The following is an 18907-nucleotide window of genomic DNA, read 5'->3' as shown; positions in this document are numbered from 1 at the left end:
ATGAAAATTAAGGAAAGTGTCTATTAAATAAACATTTTTAATATAAATTTAATTTTATGAAATTGTGAAAGGTATCTCTTAAAGAGGCATAGTATAAATTCAATTTCTTTTTCAACGTATGACTAATATAAAAATTACAGAAAGTGTTTATTCAAAATATATCTTTAGTATAAATTCAATTTTGTAAAATTTTAAAAAGTATCTCTTCAAAAGATAACTTTAGTATAAATTCAATTTTTTTTCAATGTATGATTGATATAAAAGTTTAGAAGGTCTCTCTTCAAGAGAAACCTTTAGGGGGTGTTTGGCACACGAAAATGGAGAATGAGAAAAGACATTTCATTCCTTGTGTCCCTCATTCTCATATTTGGATAAGTTTAATGAATGAAGGAATTGAATAAAAAATAATTCTGACAGTTATCAAATCCCACTTATAAGTGGGATAAGTGGGATTTGAATTCATCACAAGTGTGATATTCTAATTCATTCATCCTATGAGATAATATAAAATAATGTAATTTTACCCTTGGATTTCATCAAGTCTGATGTCTCTATCTTCTCTACAAAACTAAAGACTCATTCATTGGCTCCTTCTAGATCAGTAGGTGATTCTCTCAAACCTTTGTCAATCTAATTTCAATTTCCAAATCAATCAAACATTCCACAATATAAGGTTTAGAAAAAAACTTTGATTTCAGATTTCTAAGGTTTTAGATGTGTATTTTGATTATTAGACTTGGGATTCATCATTGTTCTTTGCAACTAGGGTTCCAATAATTTCCCTCTACATCTTCAATTAGGTTTATCTTCTTCTCTCAGTCTTTCTTTTTATACTTCTTTCTCTATCTTTCTTTTTCCTTATGAATTGAATTTTTTTTATTGATTTGTTTTTGGAATTTTGAGGGGGGTTTTTTTATTTATTACAAACATAGGGAGTGTTTGATTCAAGCATGTTTTTTTTTTGGTTCAATCGTGTTTGTTTGTCGTTTCTTTTCATGTCTCTCTACAAGTCATTTCAATAAACATTTGTTTTGGACTTAACATTACTTTTGCATATACATGAATTTTCATTTTTTTTTTCTTTTCTTTGATTTTTCTTGCTCTGTTCTCTACTTGGTTATGTAAATTGAATAATGCTAGTTACATTTTAATTAATGTTCATGAATAGTAGTCTTCCATCAATATGTACATTTTTCTAATGTGAGTTCAATTTTGTCATTTGAACTACCAACTTCATTGAATAAATATTTCTTGATTAAGCGGTTAAATAAAAAGTTAAAGTTAGGTGTTTTCATGTGCTCACATAATGGAGTACAAAGGGAATTTGCAAGAAGGTATAGACCAATCCAATAGAAACAAGATCCCTTGTATGGTTGCTTGTGATGGAGGGAATGAGCTTTGTCATCCCTGGTTTCCTATGTTTGTTTTACAAAGTTGAAATCATAAGAAGATGTAAGGTGTGAAAGAAGAAACAAAGTATTATCAACATTGATGAAGTTGATCATTTAACTAAGTAGGGTTAAATTTCATCCAAGATCTAACTAAGTATGGTGAGAATCCAACCTATACATGATTTTTATAAAGGGTTACATCACTTAAGTTGCTAATTGTACAAAGACAACATTTATATTAAGAAAATCACAAAGTATCTCTTGTGACTTTCTTAGTTATCTAACCATGGTAACTTTGTAACTAAGCCTAATTCTAAAAGGTTATCAAAATGGGTTGGGGATCAAGGCTTGAGGAATATTGTTAAGATCCCATCTACAGGTTTGGAAAAAAAAAAAAAACTTCAGTTCAGGAAGGTCCAAACATATGACAAACCCATGGAATCTAAATTAAATTGACTTATGTTCCTTTATCTCCATTGTTCATTTTTCACAAGCATCTAACGGAAATCTCTAGGAAATAATCCAAGGGTGTATATATTCTTTGAAAAATTAGTCATTTCAAATCATAACCATTCATAAAATATGTAGGAAGTGACCCAAGGAATTTAATTTTCATACTATGAAGCATTTAAATTGGTGGTTGGGAACGATTTTAATCTTAAGTCACTCTCTTTTATTTTTTGTGAGTTGTTGAGATAGTCAATATGACTCAAACAATAGGTTGTTTTATCAGTAAACTTAGAAGAGAGTATTTAGGTTAATATCCAAGTTTCTCAATTGATTTTGTTTAAGTTACAAGTAACAACACAAGAAGAAAAAAAAAAAGAGGCGGGGTGGTTAAATCAAATTAATTGGTGTCAAATAAAGTTATAGGTTAGTAAGGAATTGGGTTGAAGAAAATTATGAACCTAAAATTTATATGAATTTTTTTTTTCAATACTGCTTTGTTTGGTTGCTGGGAAAACAAGGAGTAAGTTGACAAATAGATTTAGATCTCATTATCTTGTTCTAGTTTGAGAAGGAAAAACTCTAATAATATTCATAATGTTAGGCTCAGTTGGGTAGATGATGGAAATCTATTATTTCAACTTCTCCTCTTTTCATCCTTTGATGCATGTAGCAATTAAGTGGGGCACTCAATTGGAAAATTTAGAAAATAAATTATTATTCCCAAAGATAAATTGTTTCTTTATTGATATATGTGATTATAAAGTAAAAGTAGGCATTGTAAGGTTTCTAGTTGATAATGTTTGACAATCTAGAAAATCATTATTATTTTTATATCCAGTGAAGTTTATTAATTTTGAATAATTTCCACCAATTACAACAAATTGGTGGCATCTTGTTATCGATATTGTGATGACTAATAAGAGTTCTTTAAATGCTCCTTGTTTGACCAAGTGATCTAGAGTTGGTAATTTTGAGTCTGATTAATGCATAAGAGTTCTTTATATGTTCCAAGTTTACTTGTCCTAAAATGCTTTCATTGAAAAATACAAACATAATAGCAAGAAGAAAATGTGTTAGAAGAAAACAAAGTTATAGCAAATAGAGCAAAATCAAAAAGGCTTAAACGATCCTTGGGCTTCCAAAATCTAATGTTATCAGGTTCTCCATGGTTTAGGACATAAGGTTTTCAAAAATTAATACATCACTACCTTGGGGAATCTTATTTCTATTATATAGTTGTGGATAACCTACAATATGAAGGTTATATGCAACACAAATTTTGAAAAATATAATTTCAAGAATTTGTTGTGAAGCTCATGCAAATAATCTAGTTATGTTGTTGAGTTGTTACTATGTTTTCTAAGGTTAGTTCGAAAAGCATTTTTATTGATAAGTTATTTTGCAGGTCAAATAAATTATCGATTCTACAATTTACTTTAAACAATTTTTTATGTATTTGATAACACATATCATAACTATATCAAAGTAGATAACCCATTCCAAATGGGTTGGTTTGATTTGCTTGTCAAATTCATCTAAAAATGGTGTGTAAGACAATTGCCTATTTGTCATCATGTACACAACTTAATTAAAAACAATTTAACTTGCTTTATTGTCAACGATACAAAAAATGTACACATTACCACCCATATTTTGATGTTGGATTGCAATGTTGATTATCATATTTATTCCAAAAATATAGATAAATTTCTTGCATTACACTAGTAAAAGTTCATTTTTGTTTTATATGCGGTTTTTTTACCTCTTTAGGATGGTAACATGCCAAAGAACATTCAATAACTTGGGGATGAATTCCATATAAACTAGGTACCTCTCTTAGTCAATTCTTTAGCATTCTTATTATCCCTTTTGTACTAGTTTTGTGTATTTAAAGTAATTTTTTATATTTTTACATATATTAATTTTTCTTTGCTTGTACAAATAAATAATGGGGTCAAACATAGAATGTTTTTTCCCCGTTATGATTGGGACTTTTGCACAGGTATGGACCTTATTGAGATAGAAAAGAGAAAACAACTTACCCTAATTTTATATGTTATTATGAAAATACTTCATATATTTACTACACTTTGTATTGCTACAAGGAAGCATTATCAAAAGCAAACATTGATAGAAAGACCTCCAAATAGAATATTTTTGTGAGTTGAAAATCTTAATCAATTGATTTATGGGAGTGATATAGCACGTATGGAGCAACTTAGGATGGATAGTCATACTTTCACCACATTATGTTTTATGCTTTGTACTATTGGTAAACTAAATGATTCAAGATATGTTGATGTAAAAGAAATTGTTACATTATTCTTACACATCGCGCACGGAGAAGAAGCTGAAACAGCCTTGAGGCGCGCGATGCAGAGAGGAGACACTCCCAAAAGCTGAAACCCTAGGTTTCAAACCAAAACCCTAGCTCAAATCCGTCCCAAAAACAAGTCCAAGCCTTCAATCAGACCAAAAACCAACCCAAAATATCCTCTAGAAGCAGGTATGTGAAGGGGCAACAAGCTCTAGAGGAGGAAATGTGAGAAATGAAGCACGTAGGGGGCGTTTTAAATTCTCAACCCCGACAAACCGGTCGACCGGTTGCTCAACCGATCGACTGCATGGTCAATGGTCAACGGTTGTGGTCAACGATCAATTTTTCAAAATTTTGTTGCATTTTCTTCTCTCGTGATCCTTCTCCTGCCCTTTTCAGTTGAAATCCCCAATTTTTATGTCCAATGCCACGAGAATTTTGATTTTTGGTCAAAATTTGACCTCTTTCCTATGATTATTTCTATATGATGCATATGATATGAATTTCACGCAATCATAGGGTATATTCAAGAGTAATATCAATAAGAATTCATCAAGCAATCATTTGATCATAAAGAAATCACCCCTAGTTGTCTTCTAATATCAACAAATTGCTATTCACTTAGGGGTTTTGTAAAAATATCGGCAAGTTGATCTTTTGTGCTTACAAATTCAAGTGTAATGTCGCTCTTTTGTGCATAGTCTCTAAGAAAATGATGTCTTATCTCTATATGCTTAGTCCTAGAGTGTTGTACCGGATTTTTTGAAATGTTTATGGCACTAGTGTTATCACATTTTATAGGAACATGCTCAAAAATCAAATTGAAATCACTAAGTGTTTGTTTCATCCAAAGGATTTGTGCACAACATAAACCGACTACTATGTATTCGGCTTCAGCCATAGACAAAGCTACAGAATTTTGCTTCTTACTATGCCATGAAACAAGTGAGTGTCTTAGGAAATGACAAGTGCCACTAGTACTTTTCCTCTCAACTTTACAACCGGAAAAGTCGGCATCTGAGTATCCAATTAATTCAAAGTTATCACCCTTAGGATACCATAAGCCTATCTCCATAGTTCCTTTTAAATATCTAAGAATTCGTTTTACAACACTTAAATGAGATTCCTTAGGACAAGATTGAAATCTAGCACACAAGCATACACTATACATGATGTCGGGTCTACTAGCAGTCAAGTATAGCAAATAACCTATCATGCCTCTATACATAGTTGAGTTGACGGGCTTACCTTTCTTATTCATGTCAAGCTTGATGGATGAACTCATTGGAGTCTTCATTGATTTGGCTTCCTCCATATTGAACCTTTTGAGGAGATCCCTTATATACTTTGCTTGATTGATGAAGGTTCCTTCCTTTAGTTGCTTGATTTGAAGTCCAAGGAAGAAGTTGAATTCTCCCATCATGCTCATTTCGAACTCACTATGCATGCATTTAGAGAATTCTTCACAAAGAAAGACATTAGTAGCTCCAAAAATGATATCATCAACGTATATTTGTACTAAGAGCATGTCATTATCTTTGGTTTTTATGAAAAAAGTTGTGTCAATTTTTTCCATTTTAAAACCCTTTTTCAAAAGAAATTTACTCAATCTTTCATACCATGCTCTAGGTGCTTGTTTCAAACCATAAAGTGTCTTTTTAAGTCTAAAAACATGATTAGGAAAGTTAAAACTTTGAAAATCGGGTGGTTGTTCAACATATACCTCTTCATTTATAAAGTCATTTAAGAAAGCACTTTTCACATCCATTTGATATAAAACAAAGTCTTTAAAACATGCAAAGGCAAGAAACATCTTAATGGCTTCCAATCTAGCCACGGGAGCAAAGGTTTCTTCATAATCTATCCCTTCTTCTTGATTAAAACCTTGGGCTACCAATCTTGCTTTATTCCTTATAATTATGCCATTTTCATCCATTTTGTTTCTAAAGACCCATCTAGTTCCAATAACACTTTGATTTTGAGGTTTTGGCACTAATTCCCATACTTCACTTTTTTCAAATTGGTTTAACTCTTCTTACATGACAATCATCCAATTTTCATCAATTAGAGTATCTTTTATATTTTTAGGTTCAATTTGAGAGATAAAAACAAGATTATTGCAAATATTTCTAAGGGATGATTTAGTTCTTACCCTACTAGATGGATTACCTATAATTTGATCTTGTGGGTGGTTGATGACAAACTTCCAATCTTTAGGGAGGTCTTGGCTTGATTCACCTTGCACTTGTTAAGGAGGAGGTAGTGCCAAAGGTGATTCCTCTTTCTTGGGATCCTCTACAACTTCTTCTTGTTGCCTTCTATCTTCAATTTGTAATTTTCCCTTGGAGGTCTCCAAGCCTAAATCATCATCAAAGCTCTCTCTTTATTGGAGAGAATTGTTAGATTCATGAAAAATAACATGGATGGACTCCTCAACAACCATGGTTCTTTTGTTAAAAACTCTAAAGGCTTTACTTGAAGTTGAGTAACCAAGAAAAATTCCAACATCCCATTTTGCATCAAATTTTCCAAGATTGTCTTTGGTGTTTAATATAAAGCATTTGCACCCAAAGACTTTAAAATAGCTAATGTTGGGTTTCTTGTTTTTCCAAAGCTCATAGGGAGTTTTCTTAATAATAGACCTTAATAAAATTCTATTTAAAACATAACAAGAAGTGTTAACCGCTTCGGCCCAAAAGTATTTTGGTAAATTATTTTCATTTAGCATGGTTCTAACCATTTCTTGAAGAATTCTATTTTTCCTTTCAACTACCCCATTTTGTTGAGGAGTTCTAGGAGCCGAAAAGTTATGGTTAATACCATGCTCATTGCAGTAGTTTTCAAAATCAACATTTTCAAATTCTCTCCCATGATCACTTCTTATACAAGTAATTGTAAAACCTTTTTCATTTTGAACCTTGTTGCAAAACTTTGAAAACTCACAAAATGTTTCATTATTTTGACTTAAAAATAAGACCCAAGTGTATCTAGAGAAGTCATCCACTATAACAAAAACATAAGATTTTTCTCCAAGGCTTGGTGTCCTAAAGGGACCAAATAAATCCATATGCAACAATTCAAGAGGTCTAGTTGTTGAAATGAAATTTTTTATTTTAAAAGAGTTTTTTATTTGCTTTCCCATTTGACAAGCTTCACAAACTGTCTTTTTGAAAATTTATTTTGGGAAGGCCTCTAACAAGTTCATCTTTGTTGAGTTGGGAAATAAGGTTCATGTTAGCATGTCCCAACCTCCTATGTCACAACCAACTTTGATCATGCATGCTTGAAAAGCATCTATCATGGCCATCATATTTTAAAATATTTATTGCATAAACATTATCACATATATGGCCCATGAAGATGGTTTTATCATTTTGAATATCTTTGATGATGCAATGAGATGCTTCAAAAATCACTTTAAAACCTTTGTCACAAAGTTGACTTATGCTCAAAAGATTATGTTTTAAACCATCAACTAATAAAACACTTTCAATAAGAGAGGATGTGTCATTACCAATGTTGCCTTGACCAATGATCCTTCCTTTTGAGTTGTCTCCAAATGTAACGTATCCTCCCTTTCTCTTTGTAAGGAAAACGAACTTGGATTCATCCCCGGTCATGTGTCTTGAGCATCCACTATCCAAGAACCACTTATCCTTCATTGATCCCTACAAAATAGAATTTAAGTTGATTTAGGTACCCATATCTTTTTGGGTCCTTGAGGGTTAGTGACCTTGGATTTCTCAACCAAAACCTTTTTAGCTTTAGTATTTGAATTCTTTTGATAACCATTTCTTAAGGGACATGTACTACTAATGTGCCCTCCTCTTCCATAAAAGTTGCAAGCGGTGGAAGGACTTGCACTTGCGGATTCTTTTACAAAGTAGTTTTTAAAATACTTTTGATTTTTTTATGATTTGAACCCTAGCCCTTGTTTGTCAAAGACACACTTTTGGCTAGCTAAGATCATTTCAAAAGATTTTTGTCCACAAGAGAAAATTGAAAGAGAGAAGGCCAACCATTCATTTTTCTTTTTCAAAATCTCATTTTCACTCCTCAAAATCTCATTTTCCTTTTCAAAATGACTTTTAGATAATTCATTAATTGAAAATTATTCTTTTACTTCTTCAAGTTCCTTTTCAAGTTCTTGAATTTTCTTTTTAAGAGAATTATTTTTCAAACTAAGTTTTTCAAAATCCTCATATAATTCTTCAAAAACATCATGCATATCTTCATCACTAAAGTTAGAGTTTACCTTATCAAGATCATCCATTGCCATGAAGCACATGTTTGCCACTTCCTTATCATTTTCTTCTTCGGAGAATTCTTCACTTTCACACCAAGTGGCCATCATTGCCTTCTTCATTCTTCTCTTGGCTTCACTCTTGTAGAGAGGACAATCATATTTGATGTGTCCCGGTTTTTTGCACTTGAAGCATGTCAAATCTCCTTTCTCTTCCCATTTCTCCTAGTCACCATGGGATGAAGATTCCTTTTTAGAAGGATCCCTTCTAAAGGTGAATTTCCTTCCTCCAAACCTTTCACCTCTCATGTATTTGTTGAGCTTTCTTGTAATGAGGGCTAGATCATCATCTTCATCACTTGGCTTTTCTTCTTCAACATCTTCTTCTACCTTGGTTGTAGCTTTGAGGGCTATGTTTTTCTTCTTTTTGTCTTCACCCTCTTGTAGCTTTTTTGTCAAATTGATCTCATATGTCATTAATGACCCTATGAGCTCTTCTATAGGTAGCTTAGTCAAGTCTTTTGCTTCTTGAATTGCAGTGACCTTGGTATGCCACTTTGATGGGAGAGACCTCAATATCTTCATTACCTTCTCCGATTCCTTGTAGGTTTTTTCCCAAGGCTTCAAGACCATTGACAATGTCGGTGAACCTAGTGATCATCTCAACAATAGTCTCAGTTTCTTTCATTAAAAATAATTCATAATTATGAACAAGTAAATTAATTTTTGACTCTTTCACTTGATTAGTTCCTTCATGAGTTATTTCAAGCAACCTCCAAATTTCTTTAGCTGATTGGCATTGACATATTCTATTGTATTCATTTCTATCCATAGCACATTGCAAAGTAAAAACGGCTTTAGCATTTAATTGAAAGTTTCTTCTATCAAGCTCATTCCATTCTTACTTGGGTTTTGGAACCAAAACTCCATCCACTAGTTTAGTAGGAAAAGTTGGGTCATCTTCAATGACATCCCATATATCTAAATCAGTAGATTGTAAATACCAAGTCATTCTAGTTTTCCAATAGGGATAGTCGGTTCCCGTAAAGAATGGAGCTCTATGTTTTGAAAAATTTTCAGCTTAGAATGAGCTTGATGGAATATCCATTTCCTCTTAGACGATTAAGTCTTAAAAGAAAGGTCTAGCTTTGATACCAATTGAGAAAACGAAGGTTATGTTTAGTTAAGAAAAACACCCAAAAAAGGGCACCGAATTGGGTTTTTTAAAATCTTTTCAATCACAACAAAATTAAACAAAATATAAGCAAAATAAAGAGATAGAGTTTAGAGAATTCAAACTCGGGTTTATAGTGCTTCGGCACTTCTTTGCCTACGTCCACTCTCCTCAACCTCCTAACCGAGTGAGAGTTCCACTAACTTGAAGCTTCAACCAAGCTTCCAATCTTCTTACAATTGGATTCCAGCTCCAATGGGTTCTTACACAACCTCTTCAAGATTCAACCCTCTTGAAGGCTTTAACACTCAGATTGTTACAAGATATAATCACTCAACCTAGCTTAAAGATGGCTCAAATACAAAACAAAGCTAGGATGACAACAAGAGTGCACTAAAGGATATGCAAGTGGTGATTTAATGCACTATAAAAGAAATGAGAGCTTTTTTTTTATCAAGAACAGGTAGGTGGGCTTTAAATGCAAGTGTTCTCTCATCAATAAATGAAGTGGAGCTCTCAATTTATAGGTTTCTAAGCTCGGGAGTCAAAAACAGCAAAAGGCAACCTCGTCCGATCGAGCTAGGGGTCGACCGGTTCACTAGCCGTTGGAGCATTTAATGCATGACAGGTTACCGTTGCCTCAACCGGACCTCGACCGGTAAAGGAATCACATCGACCGGGAAGAGAAGGCTATTGGGGGAGAGAGAAGGTTTTTGACCTTCCTCGACCGGTCCTCGACTTGACGACCTCAGCCGGTTGACCGGTTCCTCAACCGGTTGACCGATTGAGCCTTTTTGGCCTCGAAAAACCTATTTTTTGATTCCTTTCTTTTCTAACACTTAGGCAAGGTCTTTAAGTAAATTATTAAGCCAATTTTGAAACATTTTCCCTAAGGTAAATTAGCTAAAAACTCGGGTTTTAATGAAATCAACATTTTAAAGAATAAACCGAGTTTTCTAAGATGCATGAAACGTATGAAAATCGTAAGTGCACTCAAGCATTCATCTTACATTAGTTTTCTATGATTACAAGTCTTCCAAGCGTCTCGATCTTGTATCCATTTGGTCATTTGATGAATTTTCGAGTTTATACCTGAGATTCTTAAACATTAAACCAATTAGTTACTTAACCATGGTTTGTTATCATCAAAACCCGATTAGGAGAACCCTTGGGCTAACAATTTTAATTGAGTACTTAAAATAAAAAACTCTCCATCCATCCTCTTTCATTCTTTTTCTTTTTCTTATTTTAATAAATTTTCAATCAATTCAAATCAATAAAAAAAAAATCCTTAATAAACAAATTTATAACATTTCATAAAACTTATAACTAAAAGTCATGTTCAAAAAGTTATTAAAATAAGGAAGAAAGAATATTAAAAAAAATTAAAATTTTTATTTTATAATAGTAAGAAAAACTTTAAAATACTTTTTAGTATAAAAAAAAATTAAAATAGTGAATATATTTATTTTAAATAGCATTTTAATCATTAAATTATTTACTTCTAAAATGTAAAAGATAAAAATAAATGTAAAAGATAATTTTTATTTATTTAAATTAATATTTTTTTAGAAAGTATTTTCCAAAATAGTCTGTGAATCATTAATATAATTTTTGTTTATTTATAATTTAAAAATAAAAAATAATGTTGATTTTTCATTTATTTATAAAAGAGTTTCAAAAAATAATGAAAAATCCAAAAATGGTTAAATAAGAAAGAATAGTGGCATGTGAAGAGTGGTATAATAAAGACAAAAATGAGTCAAGAGGGTTTTTTTGTTAATTACTATCTCATATCCTTATAATCAATTATGGGTGGTTGGACGACCTTACCTTAATTATCAAGCCTATATGGTTGAAAACAAATTGTCCCGGGAAAAAATGGGAAGAGAGAGAGTATGAGAAAAGTTGGGGAAAAAAATGGAGGGAAAAAGAAAAGAAAATAAAAATAAATAAAAAATAAAAAAGGAGAGATGAGATGGTGGCCGGTGGTGAAGGGTATGGGAGGAGAGAGAAGGAGTGGGTGGGGTGGTTGGGGAGTAGGAAGAGAAAGGAAAGAGGAGAGAGGAGAGAGGAGAGAGAAAATAAAAATATAAATAAATAAAAATAAAATAGAATATAATAATAATAATAATAAAATAAAAATAATAGTAATAAAATAAAATAATATACAAAATAATAAAAGCTATTAAATGGTGAGTGAGCCGAAAAACACATGTAATTGGAATTTAAAATTTAATGACAAAATTGGGCTCAAAGTTAATGTAAAAATAAAATTAGGACAAATTTTGAGTCTACAAATACATTTATTTTAAAAACAATACAAATTCTTTCATCAAAACAAGTTTTTTGTTTTAAAAAAACTTTTTTTTAAACACTCTTATTTTAATTTTTTTTTTTTGACAAAAACTGTTTTGTGTTTTCTATTTTAAAAACATTGCTAAATGGGCCCTAATTTTTTCATAATTTTAAAATATAGAATTGATATGATAAATATGGGAAATAATTTAATAATATAAAATAAAAGGACAATATAAAAGTAAAATTAAAACAAAAATAAAAAATGGTTACAAGTTTTTTTTAAAAAAAAAAAAAAATCAGAAAAAATCATGAGATCTATGTGAGCCAATCAGTTTCCCAAAATTTTCAATATTAGCATCCGTAAATTTGCGATTTTTTGCTAACTTTTTGAAAAATCAACCAACCAAGATTTTTTCCCTCACTTTTGTTTTGTGTTCATACACCCTTATTTCGAAAAATCTATGGATCAAGATTTCTTCCCTATTTTTCGTATAGTTCAGTATCCTAATTTTTTGCAATCATGAAATTTTGTCCTTATTTTCAAGTGATGTGTTTTTTGTGTCATTTTATTTTCATAAATATAAATATTTTTTGTTTTCCATTCTTAATTTTCTATACTGATCCACGTGATCTTAAATTTGTGGGTGTAAAATCATTCTTTTGATTATTCTATTTACATTTCTCTATATATTAAAAATTAGAAATATTATTTCCAATAAATAAATTAGAAAGTTTGAAAAGAAAATATAGCATTGTACTTTATTAAACACTTATTAATTTGCGTTAGAGGTGACAATTGTAATACAATGATCTTCCTCAAACATTAAGTTTCAAGGTTGGTTACTCCCACTAATCTCATCATTCTCAAGAAACCTTACATTATGAGATTCTAGAATTTTCATCCTAGATAAGGATAATAAAATCCACACCTCTTAAACTTTCATACATAGTCAATGAAATATTTAACTATTTTTTAGTCAAATTCTTCTCATGTGAATTATAAACCCTACCTTCCCATACTTCAAAAGGTGTTTTGGGAACCACTTTAGTTGGAACCTGTTCAATATGTATGTCACAATCCTTAGGGCTTCACTTTATAAGGGTGATAAGAGGGTAGTTACTAATCATACACCTCACCTTATCCGTCAAAGTCTAGTTTCATCATTAAGTTATACCATTTTGGGATGGTGAGCCTAACATTACGTATTGGGCAACAAATTTTTATTCATGTAGAAACCTTGCAAATGGACCAAGTAATTATCTTTTTTTAGCGTGCCTACCATAATACTCTCTACTTATATACCTAATGATCTTAATTTGTTTACTCAATATTTCTCTACCTTTACTTTTATGGATTTTGAAAACATCTAGTGTTTCACTCTTATTATAAAGCAAATATAGGTACATATATCACAAATAGTTATCAATAAAGGTGATGAAATATTTCTAATTGTTCAAACACATTTCAAAAGGGCAAAAATATCAATGTGTACAATTTCTAAAACATGAGAACTTCTCTTAATATCCTTCTTGGTTTTGTTGGTTTGCTTACTTTTAATGCAGTCCACACAAATACCAAAATCAGTAAAATCAAGAGCTTTTAAGGACTTCATCATTTATCTTTTAATCCTTTCAATGAAGATAGGACCTAATTTCTTATCCCACAATATGGAGGATTTCTCATTTATAACACGACAATTAATACTGACATTACCATGGACAATCATGCAATTATAATCAAAATTGAAATTCAAATGAAGTCTAAATAACTCATCATTTAATATATGATTTCCAACAATAACATTGTCTTTTAACAAATGAAAGGAAGTTCCAATGAAATTGAAATTGAAACCATGGGGTAAAAGTCTTGAAACTAAAAAGAAGGTTTCTTAAAAACATGGAATATAAAAGGTTATTTCAAAATCTAAAATAAAGTAAAATCTAGGAATTAGTCTATAGGTCCAACCACTTCTACAGTGAACTTATTTGATTCCTTAATAGATATCTGTTCACTTTTTGTTAATTTCCTTTGGGTTAAGAAACCCTATATGGTATTGGCAATATGAATTTTAAAACTAGAGTCAATCCACTAAGATTTATGAGAAACATGAACCATATTAGATTTATAACAGTCTAAAGAAATGAGACTACCTATTTGTTTAATCCAATTCTTAACTTCTTGCAAAAGAAGTTGATGACACCGTCTCTATTAACTTGATTAAGAGGTATTTTTTCCTCTTCCCCTTCTTGGCTGATTTCTTTTCATGAGTCATGATCATCAAATGAGCACTTTCAATTCTTTCATGATTCTTTCTCCATTCCTTTACCACACACATGTTTAGAAGTTCATTGATTAACCATTTCTCCTTATGTTTGTTGTCTTGAAAGGTTCATATTCATATGGAAGTGAGTTAGGAATGAAGTGAACCAAAAGTGACTCAAACATCTTAATCTCCATTAACTAAAGTTGGGTGGCAACATCCCTTATTTCCATAATGTGTTCATGCACTTTTTTAGTACCATTAAATTTCATGGAACACATCTTTGTCATGAGGATTCTAGTCAATGTCTATTAAAAGTCTTAAATTAAGAATGTTGTGACATTCTTAACTAATCAAATATTACTTCAATATGAAATAAAAAAATTTCACTGAACTTTATGTCAATATTAGTAATATTTCCACATATTACTTTTGGACATATTTACCATGAGTTAAATGTTCAAAATCATCAAGCATGTATCTAATAGATGAATAAAATATTTTAATTCATAAAAAATCCAAGTTACTAAATGCACAATGATCTTATGGCATTTTCACTTTTTGTTTAAAATAATTAATAAATTAACTCATAGTTATCTCAATATGCAAATTACATCAATCACTTGCTTTAATTGTGATTCATATTATGATATTTACTAATTTATTAAAATGTCACAATATCTTAGTTTCTATCTTTTGCTTTAAATGGAAGACCTAATATTTATCATGAAATAAATAAGTAAATTCCTAAAGTTGAAGAAAATACTCAATCAAAGATATAGGTTGGAGCAAACTCATGGAAACAATGTAAACTTATGAGTTGAAAATAATATAAATTTCATAATTTGATATTTAGAGTTTGTTTGATAGTGATTTTAGGAAGCGTTTTTAACATTTCTAATAGTTGAAAACTTTTATCATTCAAGTGTTAGAAATACTATAAATGTTTTCTAAAATTAGTATCAAACATACTCTTAAAGATTATTTAGTAATGATTCTATAAAACGTTTTTAATTTAAAAAGTGTTTATGAAAAAAAAAAATAGGTGTTTGACAAATTTTAGGAAATGCTTTTAAAAAACTAAAAAATCACTTATAGTATTGAAAAATTACTTGTAATGTTTTATAAAGAAACACTTATCAGGTAATTTTCCTAAAAACACTTCGAATAAAAACATAGTGAAACACATATGCATTAAAAAACATAAATAATAAAAACGGAAGCCAGGGATCATGCTCCATCCATAGCAATTTGATTCAAAAAAAACATTTATTATAAAATAATGTATTATCTTTAATATATATTTTATAATTGGGACAATTTTTATTAATCTATCCAAGACCTTAGATCCATATGGAGATAGATAAAAACACAAACTTTCTCGTAGATTATAGTCTCTTTATCCTTTATAGTATTGGTAGAATTCTTGCACCAATATCTTCTTTCCATCAAAGGAGGATAAATAGGAGTTAAATGAACAATTATATCATTCTCTAACATGTATCCACAGTATCGTGGAAAATAATTGGTAGTGGAAAATTACTTAAAATTTAAATTGTTTGATAATAAGCATGGTTTTTAATATTGGACCGGACTAGTAGGTTTGACCGGTTACGATTTCAATCAGGTCCAGTGAATTGGGCTAGAAAGTGGTTGAACTAGACTCAGACTGGTCGAACCGGACAATTCAAAGAATTTTTTTTTTCCAAGCATCAAAACGACGTTGTTTTGATGAGTATAAAACCTCTTTCCCCCCCCACCCCCCACTAGCAACCCCTCGCGCAGTTGCCCTGGCTGCTAGCTTCCACTGTTGTTGGCACCGAACTACTGTTATCGGCCACTAGTCGAACGTCACTCCCCCGCCAACAAACCTTCTCCCTCATTTCGTTGGTGTGTGGCCGCCTTAACTCCACCGATGACAACAGCAACTCTAGAAGTTTCATTTTTATTTTTTAAAACTTAATTTTTATGTTTTATATTTAATGTCTTTTTTTTGTTGATTATAATTTTGATGTTATGTTTAATATTTAATATTTATAATTTTTTCATTTTTTGTTTATTTATTGAACATTTTAATTTATTCAAATTATTTAAAAGTTAAAACATTGGGAATTAAAATAACTTGTTCATTTTCAAATAAAATTTTGATTTTTAAATTTTAAATAAATATTTGACTTGAACTAAATTTCTCATTTTGAAAAAAAAAATTCTCTAATAAATTTCAAAATTTTTAACTTTTTGATTTTTTAAATTGTTGATGACTTTGATTCTCTAAATTAATATGAGGTTTTTATAAATTGTTGATGACTTGATTCTTTAATTTTATAATTAAAATTGTGATTTTTATTTATAATTTGATAGAGAAATAAAAAAAAAATGGAATGAAACTTGACCCCATCTAGAGGTCAAGATTCAACTGCCAATTCATAAACAACTAGAAGCAAAATCGACCCTACATGGGAGCATGCAATACCTTGCTAGAGTGAAAGAGGATATTAGTCCATGTAAATCAGTTCCTCCTGATGTTATATTTCAAATGGAAAATTCTTTGCAAGAGTTTGTGAATTCCAAGAAAGCAACCTAATAAACATATGAATATAGAAATCCTTATGGTCCTAATGTATCATAATTTAAAAGGGATATGGAAAAATATGAAGAAGATGTTCAAGAAATGCAAAATCCTATGGCAGTTAGTAATGGGGAAAAAAAATCAACAATGAATAAGTATTTTCCACTAAGAAATACTCAAGGAGTTCAACCTTTCATGAGGAGTGTATTAGTTGGGAAAGAAGTTGTTTAGAGAGAAAATGTAGTGGTTGGGAGATTCTTTTATGATGCATGCATTCCTACTAATGCTGTAAATTCCTTCTACTTCAAGCCAATGTTGGATTTTATATCTGCAATTGGTCCCTAGATATAAAGGTCCAAATTACCATCAGTTGTGGGTTCATTTTTTAAAGCATGCCAAGAAGGAAGTTCAGTTACTTGTGGACTCTTATTGTGCAATTTGGGCAAAAGTTGGGTGTACAATAATGGGTGATGGTTGGATCGATAATAGACAAAGAACACTCATCAACTTCCTTGCGTATTGTCCTAAAGGAATATCGTTTGTGAAATCTGTTGATACTTCAGGCATTGTCAAGGATGCAACTAATTTGTTTCAATTATTTAATGAGGTGATTGAATGGGTGGGTTCACTCAATGTAATTCATGTAGTGACTGATAATGCAACAAATTATGTGGCCGTAGGGAGATTGATTTCCCATAAGCATAAACACATCAATTGGTCACTTTGTGCAACTCATTATCTTAATTTGATCTTTAAGGATATTGGTAAGATGGACCATGTTGCTAAACTTGTAAGACGTGTATCAAAGGTGACAATTTTTGTGTATAATCATATTGTTTTGTTAAGTTGGTTGAGAAAAAGAGAATGATGGATAAAGATTCTCCGACCTGGTGCAACTCGCTTTGCTACTACATTCATTGCATTCAAAAGTCTTCATGATCATAAACATGACTTGAAAGCTTTGGTGACTAGCAAGTTTTTTGTGGACTCTAGATATTCAAGGGATAATAAAATCAAAGTTGTAGTTTCCATCATCTTGGATAATAGATTTTGGAATGATTGTTTGATAGTTGTGAATCTTATGTCTCCACTAATGCGCTTATTGCGTATTGTTGATTGTAATGAGAGGTCTTCGATGGGATATGTGTATGAAGGCATGTATAGGGCTCGTTTAGGCATCAAAAAATTATTTAACCACCATGAAAGACTATACAAGCCTTATACAAATATCATAAAGCAACATTGGGATCAACAACTAAAGAAAAGCATTCATTCAACAGCTTATTGGTTGAATCCATGTTTTCAATATGATAAGGAAAACTTTTGTAATGAGCCAACTATTATTAGAGGTGTCATGGATGTTATTGATAAGAAAGTTCTGAAAGACAAGCTTGATACGATGAATGAAATGAAGTTGTTTCTTGATCGATTGGGAAGTTTTGGAAGAGAACTTGTTTATTTTTCACATGAAGTACTTCAACCTAGTAAAAGATAATTTTAATTTATTAGTGTGTTTGTTCTTTTTCATTAGTTACCTCCTTACTATTTAATATTTTAAACTTGTTAATGCTTATTTTTTTCTTATTTTTAATGTGAAAATTGTAGCTAGATGAATGGTGGAGGTTACATGGATATAGTGCACCACATTTGCAAAAGTTGGTCATTCAAATATTGAACCAAACTACATCGTCTTTTGGATGTGAGAGGACTTGGAGTGTCTTTGAACGTATACATACCGAAAGAAGGAATAGATTGGAATATCAAAGGCTTAATGATCTTGTATACGTTCATTACAATTTGTGGCTAAAAAATTGGTATAAATGTTTTCTTAGTTGTTTTGAATTTAAATTTGCATTCACAATTATGAATAATTACATGTTTTTCTTTTTTAGGTTCTATAACAAGAAAAAAAAACCTATGATCCCTTTGACTATGCATGCATTGATGAGATTGATTTTTGAATAGTTGATGAGGATCAACCAACAAAGCTAGATGTTGAAGAATTTGAAAATATTTTATATGAAGAATGGTCAATTCTAATAAATGAAGTGGAAGGTTCAAGTTCTCACATTGGTTAGTAAAATATTTAAACTTATAAACATTCAATAATTATTTTTTTTTCTTCAAAAATGATTTTTTATTGATATATATTCAATATTTTTGTAGATTATGAGGATGGTGGTGGCGTGGCTGTAGAAGGG

The sequence above is a fragment of the Vitis vinifera genome, chromosome 1 (assembly GCF_030704535.1).
Source record: "Vitis vinifera cultivar Pinot Noir 40024 chromosome 1, ASM3070453v1".
In the NCBI taxonomy this organism is placed as follows: domain Eukaryota; kingdom Viridiplantae; phylum Streptophyta; class Magnoliopsida; order Vitales; family Vitaceae; genus Vitis; species Vitis vinifera.
The sequence above is the reverse complement of the archived record's forward strand: the minus strand, read 5'-3'. Positions refer to the sequence as shown.